This window comes from Arachis duranensis, chromosome 4, assembly GCF_000817695.3.
Source record: "Arachis duranensis cultivar V14167 chromosome 4, aradu.V14167.gnm2.J7QH, whole genome shotgun sequence".
NCBI lineage: Eukaryota > Viridiplantae > Streptophyta > Magnoliopsida > Fabales > Fabaceae > Arachis > Arachis duranensis.
In genome coordinates, this window is record NC_029775.3 from 113,765,237 (window position 1) to 113,772,364 (window position 7,128).

Consider the following 7,128-nt stretch of genomic DNA (forward strand, 5'->3'; position numbering starts at 1 on the left):
ATGTGAGATATAGTATAAATATTAAGTAGATAGATTTTTCACTACTACTATTTAGTTTCTTCTCTGTTACTTATTATTATTAGTAGTAGTAGTTGTGTTTTTTAATTTTGTTTTTATAACAGAATTACATCCAAAAACCAGAGTTATAGTACCTTTGTTTTTTAACATTTCAAGCAAAATGAAACTCTAATTTCTTCCAGATCTGAGCAAAGAAACATGTGTTTTAATTTACATATCTGAAAAATATGTCTAATTCTATACGACAATATATGTACTTGCTGGTTTTGGACCTACTTCTCATGCTCTGTTAGATTTCTGAGTTTGTGGCATATTGATTAACTTGTGGTTTTATGGATGATAACCTAAGAAAGCATCTAATATAAGTTTAACTAATTTTTTAGGGGAGTAAAGTTCTTGTTTCTTAAAAAGCAAGCATTGTATTTTGTTTCACCTTGTTATAATTGATTTTTGTTCTGCCATGCATTTGATGATTTGAACTGTGAAAATCTTCTGTATGTTTTACTTTTCATCAGAAGCACAGACACACCACCGACGAATGTGTCATCGCCAAAGACCTTTTAGAGCGTCTAGCTCGGCAAGGTCATCTTGACAAATACATCGACGGCCATATACAACGGCGTCCGCCCCCATCTGGTGACCAAAGCTCGGCAGCACAACATAGCCGAGATAAAAAGCGATTGAACACCAGTCATCCCGACCAACCGAGACATATTATAAATTGTATTTCTGGAGATTTTGCATGTAGAGGCGCCACAAGCTCGGCAAGGAAGCGTTCTTACCGAGCTATACTGTCAATAGAAGCCATTCAAAGCCATCATCGGATGCCTTCCAATTTTCCTCAAATGACATTCCAAACCTCCGACTTCAACAACAACATAACAAATCTAGATGACCCCGTTGTAATCTCCCTCCAGCTAGGAGATCTCCTAGTTAAAATGGTTTTACTAGACCCTGGGAGTAGTACCGACGTTCTTTTTTATTCAACATTTCAGAAGATGAAGCTAAGCAACAACATCCTCCAACCTTCCACTGGAGACCTGTTCGGTTTCTCAGGTGAGAGGGTCCTGGTTTTGGGATCCGTGTGATTCCAAACCATACTAGGTGAGGTTCCCTTATCGAAAACTTCAGATATTGAATACTTAGTCGTTAACTACTTTAGCCCTTACAATTTGATTCTTGGCCGACCTTTCTTAAATAGGTTCGACATTATTGTTTCTACAATTCATCTCTGTGTTAAGTTCCCTTTGCAGGATGATACAATTGTAACTATTTATAGTGATTCCCGTGAGGCCAGAGAATGCTATAGCAACAGTTTTAAAAAACCTAACCGAATTATTCAAGCTCATGTACACAATATCAGTAATCAGGACGAACTCCCAGCCTTGGCCGACCTTGATTCCAAGGCAGGATTCCTCGAACGACCAACCCCAACCGAGGACTTGCATAAAATCTATTTTGCAGATAACTCAAAAAAATTCACTTATGTGGGATCCACACTAAGCTCGGAGGAAAAGGCTTTATTCCAGGCATTCCTCCAACGAAACGCCGACTTATTCGCTTGGACCCCAGTTGACATACCAGGAATTGACCCATCCATAATATGTCACAGACTGGCATTGGACCCGTCTGTCCGACCTATAGCGCAGAAAAAGTGAAACCTCAGCCATGACCAAAAACAAGCCTCTCTAGAAGAAACCAAAAAGCTCATCAATGTTGGCTTCATTTAGGAAATCAGATTCACAATGTGATTGGCAAATGTCGTCATGGTGAAAAAGCATAACGGTAAATGGCGCATGTATGTTGATTTCACTGATCTCAATAAAGCATGCCCAAAAGACACTTATCCCTTACCATCCATTGATTCTTTAGTTAACAATGCTTCTGGTTATGAAAAACTGAGCTTTATGGATAAATACTCTGGTTACAACCAGATCCAAATGCATCCATCCGATCAAAGTAAGACCGCTTTTATTACTGAATATGGAAATTACTGTTACAAAGTCATGCCATTTGATCTTAAGAATGCAGGTGCAACATATCAACGACTTATGGACAAAGTATTATATTAAAGTATTACTAGCGTGATAACCCGTGCAATGCACGGGATTCACGAAATTTAAACCCTTTTAAAAAAAAAATACTAAGAATATAACTAAAATATATTCTATACAAATAGATATGTTGTATTAAGTTTGAATAATTACAAAATTATTATTAGACTAAAATAAAAAAATAGATTACAACAATTATTTAATATGTCAATAAATATATAACATGTTTTGTAAGATAATAAAAGTTAATAAAATATTCAAACAATTTATAAACACTAAAAAACAGAACAGAAAAAAAAAGTACAATAGAGATGTAGTTTACTATTACATATTATCTTAAGAACAAATAACATTAGGATACTTACTATTACCAAAACAAAATATATATATAACATATATAAATTTGTTCATTAAACAAAAAATAAAATATCTTCAAGACAACTTAACATATAATTTACAATATCCATCAAATAGAGTTATACATAGGAGGCCTAACAACGCTGAATCGATAACTCTATCTGGCGGTTAGCTATCGAGCTAAGTTTCAAAGTAATGGTATCACCCTCCTTTAAATTATATGTTCTACAACATTCACTCCACCCGACCCCAAATTTCCATTCTGTACGTCTTCCTCGACTCTTCAGTAAGTGAAAAAAAAAACTCATTCTTCTCAACATTGGAATCTGGACCAATGATCGTCCAAATCGAACCATCTCCATATGGTTTAAGATACACAGCAAATTTTGAAGCCAAATACCGCAACAAATAATTCATAGTTAACATAAACATAATATTTTTATACACAATGAATAACAGATTTAGCAAGAACATCCAATAAGTTTGTAGAAAAAAAAAAAGAAAACACTATTTAAGATCAACTTACCAATCTAGACTGTCCAACATCCCAAGCTGTGATCTTCTTTTCATAAGAAACCTCTGGAGCATATCTAATTCAAGATAATATGAACCTTAATCACGAGAGTAAAAAATAAAAAGCTATCAAATGATATTAAAATACAAAAGAAAGGAAAATAGTTACATGTACCATTACCTAGGATCAGGCAATTCGTTTGACACATTAATGTGTTCATCAACTTCCAATGATAAACTGCTGCCACTAGACAAATTTATGGGATTATCTGGATTATCACTGACCATCCGATGAAAACCGTTCATCCGATGGTTCAGACCCAGACAGAACAATGACATCAGCTGATGAGTCTTCTTCTATCCTGGTATACTTTATGTGGAAGACTCTTGACACATTATCAAGTGTCTCAGGGTCCATTAGCTCAGGAACATAGCAATCAGGATCAAGGTGAACTTGGATGGGTTGGTTGTCTTTATCAAACAATGAAATAAAAAAAATTCCAAAACCAACGTACCTAAATTGAACACATGCCGGTTTATCGCTAAGATAGAAAGTTCTAATCATTTCAAATGGGTACTCAGTTATCAGTAACTGATCATTCTTTTTGATCACCTCCAAGGACAAACAATTATCTAACTCGTCAACCACATAGAATATTGGCCCGAATCCTTCCCCATGAGTTGAAACAAAATTTGAGGGAAGAGCTCTATCACCCTATATTCAAATTTGTTAACAAAGTTAACTCTTGTAACTAAACATGCTAAAAAAGCTTCACATAATCTTACCTAATTATTTAGCAAATAGAGGTATTTTAAATCTACTATTAATACCAACTGAGCAACACAAGAGTGGCATTTGGAATTTCAAGAGTGGCAAGTATGGGAAGCACTTAATTGATATACACACATGCATAAAGTACTAAAAACTATAATAATTCTCACCCAAAAGAGCAAAAAAAATGCATGAAATTGGAGAGACACATGAAAATGTTGATTAATTATCGTTTATGATTTTAACAATAAATTAAAACCAACCTGTTGAGGTTCAGAATCTGAGCGTTCATGAGGAGTGAAAATACTCCCTTCTCCAACACTCAATTTCATTATGATTCCTTCCCTTTTCTTCTAACTTCTAACTCTCAGCCATTTATATATAAGTTTTAACATCCATAGGTATATAAAGTTAAAACAAAAAATCGTCCAACATGATGAAATTTATATTATATCTTTTCTAACATGTGTTTGCTAGAATATATATTACGAAAATTTGTGGGAACTGTTAATTAAATAAAATGAAGTGATGATAAGGGTATAGATGGCCATTCTTTAAAAAGTCTATAGCTTGTGAATTAAAAAAAAAATATGAAAATATTTTAGTAATTAAAATAAATTAACCAACAAAATTATGAATGAAAAGTTCAAAAAAATTTAGTGCTGATTATTATCTCATTAAGTCATTAAGATTAATATGACACTCAACTAAATTCAAAACCATCGATTTAAAAATAAAGAACCTTTTTTTGTCTACTGTATTTTTTAGTTCATCCGATTAAAAATTAATTCATTATGAATTTAAATTTTATTTAAGAATTTACCATTAATCAATAAATTATTATATACACAGAAAAAATCAAATTCTAGTTCAGTAAATGAACTAACATTATAATGAGAAGAAAACTTTAGAATAAATAATTGAGTAAATTCTAGTTCAGTAAATATCTCAATGAATTTAAAAAAAAATACATAGAAAAACGACAAAGGGGCAAAGCAATCAGTCTCACAAATGAAGAAAATAATAGAAAATAACAAATTAAAGAACATAAAGCCAAATTAGTAATCTAATTAATTGAGATTGACACTACTCTACAAAATTGCACATTGGCCATTATATCTCATTACCTGCTGATTGAGATCACAAAATCTGAAAACCAGTTCTTTTTCGCTAGGCCAATATACCTGGGTTGCTAAAAACCTCCTATTAACATATAAAGGCACGATTAGAATTTAAGACTGAGACTTATAACCAAGAAAACAACTAACTAAGTATAGAAAAAAAATTGTAACAAACTAAAAGCACAATAATGAAAAATACCCAAGAGACCACATTAGAAAACTAACAAAGATATTGTATAAATTACAACAACTTCTGAAATCTAGCCCACATACAAATGAGAGGCCAATAAAATTAAATTAAAACATGAAAAATATCTGAATAAGAATTAAAAAAAACACTATAGATGGCATTACATCGATATTGAATTCACATTAAAATTTTCATAACTTAATATGAAATATATTTAATGGAAAAACAAATGAGAGTTCAATTGAATTGAAAATGCAGCAAAGAGAACATCTTCTCTAATGCTCAGCACCATACCTGTTTGGGTCTTCTCTATTAGCATCCATGGCCATTCAGACTTGTCAAATAGAGAGGCTTGATATAAAGATTTAAGAAGAAATAAAGGACCCTGTCTCGTACTACAAAAGAGAGCATTATAATAAAGTAAACCCTAACAGAAAATTTCAACAAATTCAAGAAAAACAAGCGATAAAATTGAATAAACAAAACTTAAAGAACAAAACACAAAGCATGTCATTTGTAGCACCTTAAATCATGTAGGAAAGTGAAGATATTTAAGAATTTTCACATAGAAACAAAAGCCACAATAAAACATTAAAACTGATAACAAATAAGATAAGAAAATAGCAACACTAACACTCAGGACATGCGAATTACTAAACTCAATTTATGTTTCTAGTCAACATCATATAAAACTTTTAATTTAAGCAAATTTCAAAAAGCATCTGAACCAGCATGATTAAATTTATCCATTGAACAGTTAAATCCAAGCAATCAAGCATTGTCTGGGCATTCGAGCAAAAGAAAGAATCAAAAAGAACATTTAAATCACACCAACAACACAATAACACCAATTGAAACATTTAAAAAGAAAACAACCAAAAAGAATATCTAAAAATCACCAAGGCTGAAAACAATAATTTGATATCAACGAATTAAAAGATAAGGTTTCAGGAAAATGAAAAAAACCCAAACCAAAGAACATTCAATCACAGTTTAAACCAAAATTCAGAATCTCCTCAAATTGAAGTGGCAAGCACCCTAAAAATCAAAGAACCAAAAAATAATTTTCAAATAAAGATTCAGATCAGTTGAATCAGTGTTCACAGAGGTTCACTATTTCAGTAACACAGTTTCACTATATAAGAGTTAACAGAGTTTCACTATACCAGACTTCAATCATAAATTGATAGTTAACAAAAAAAGGTTACCTAGAGAACATGCAAGAGACTGTGGTCGCAGAGAGAGAGAGAGACACCGAGAGACAGAGACAGAGACACCGAGTGACCAAGGGAGACAGAAACACCGAGGGAGACAGAGCATGCAAGAGTGCTCGAGTAGACGATGGCTTCGAAACTTACGATGGCCACCGCGCGATTGAGGCTTCCAAGGTTGCGATGGCTGCTTCGCGATCGAGGGGAAGTGAGCGCGCAGACGATAGCTGTTCGAACGAACAATGGCGGCGGCAGGAGGTGGTTGCTGAACGAAGCTGAGGGGCTCTCTGGAGCTCGATGAGATTGAAACGGCGCCCTGGACTCTGGAATGCTAGGTCTGGGACGGGAGCATGAAGTTAGGGCTTGCTACTTGTCTCATTGAGTAGAACCGCAGCGTTTTGCTGCCTAGAAAGTTTTATCCTTTTTTTTATGAAAAAAATATCTAAATATACACTATTAAAGTACTAACATAGATAATTTAGATATATCAATAAAAAATTAATAAAACCAACTAAGTATTTGAGTATTGGATCACTACTAAATCGAAAAAATAAAAAAGGATGAATAACATATTTTTATTTACTTTTTAGTAGAGTTGATATATTTTTAATAATAAAAGTAAAATTACTAAAGAATTCATTAGATTTTTTTTTTAATGATTGAAATTTATGTTTTAAAATTTTGTTTGAAATATATATTTTCACATGATAAATAAATAAGAAATACACATAACCAATTTCACTAAAAAATATCCTTTTACATGAGATATCTAAATCTAAATATAAAATTATAACACAATTTAAAGAAATACATTTTTAAATGATTTTGGAATTCATTATCTAAATTATGGAATACATTTTAATAAGTTGTAACAACATATATATATATATAT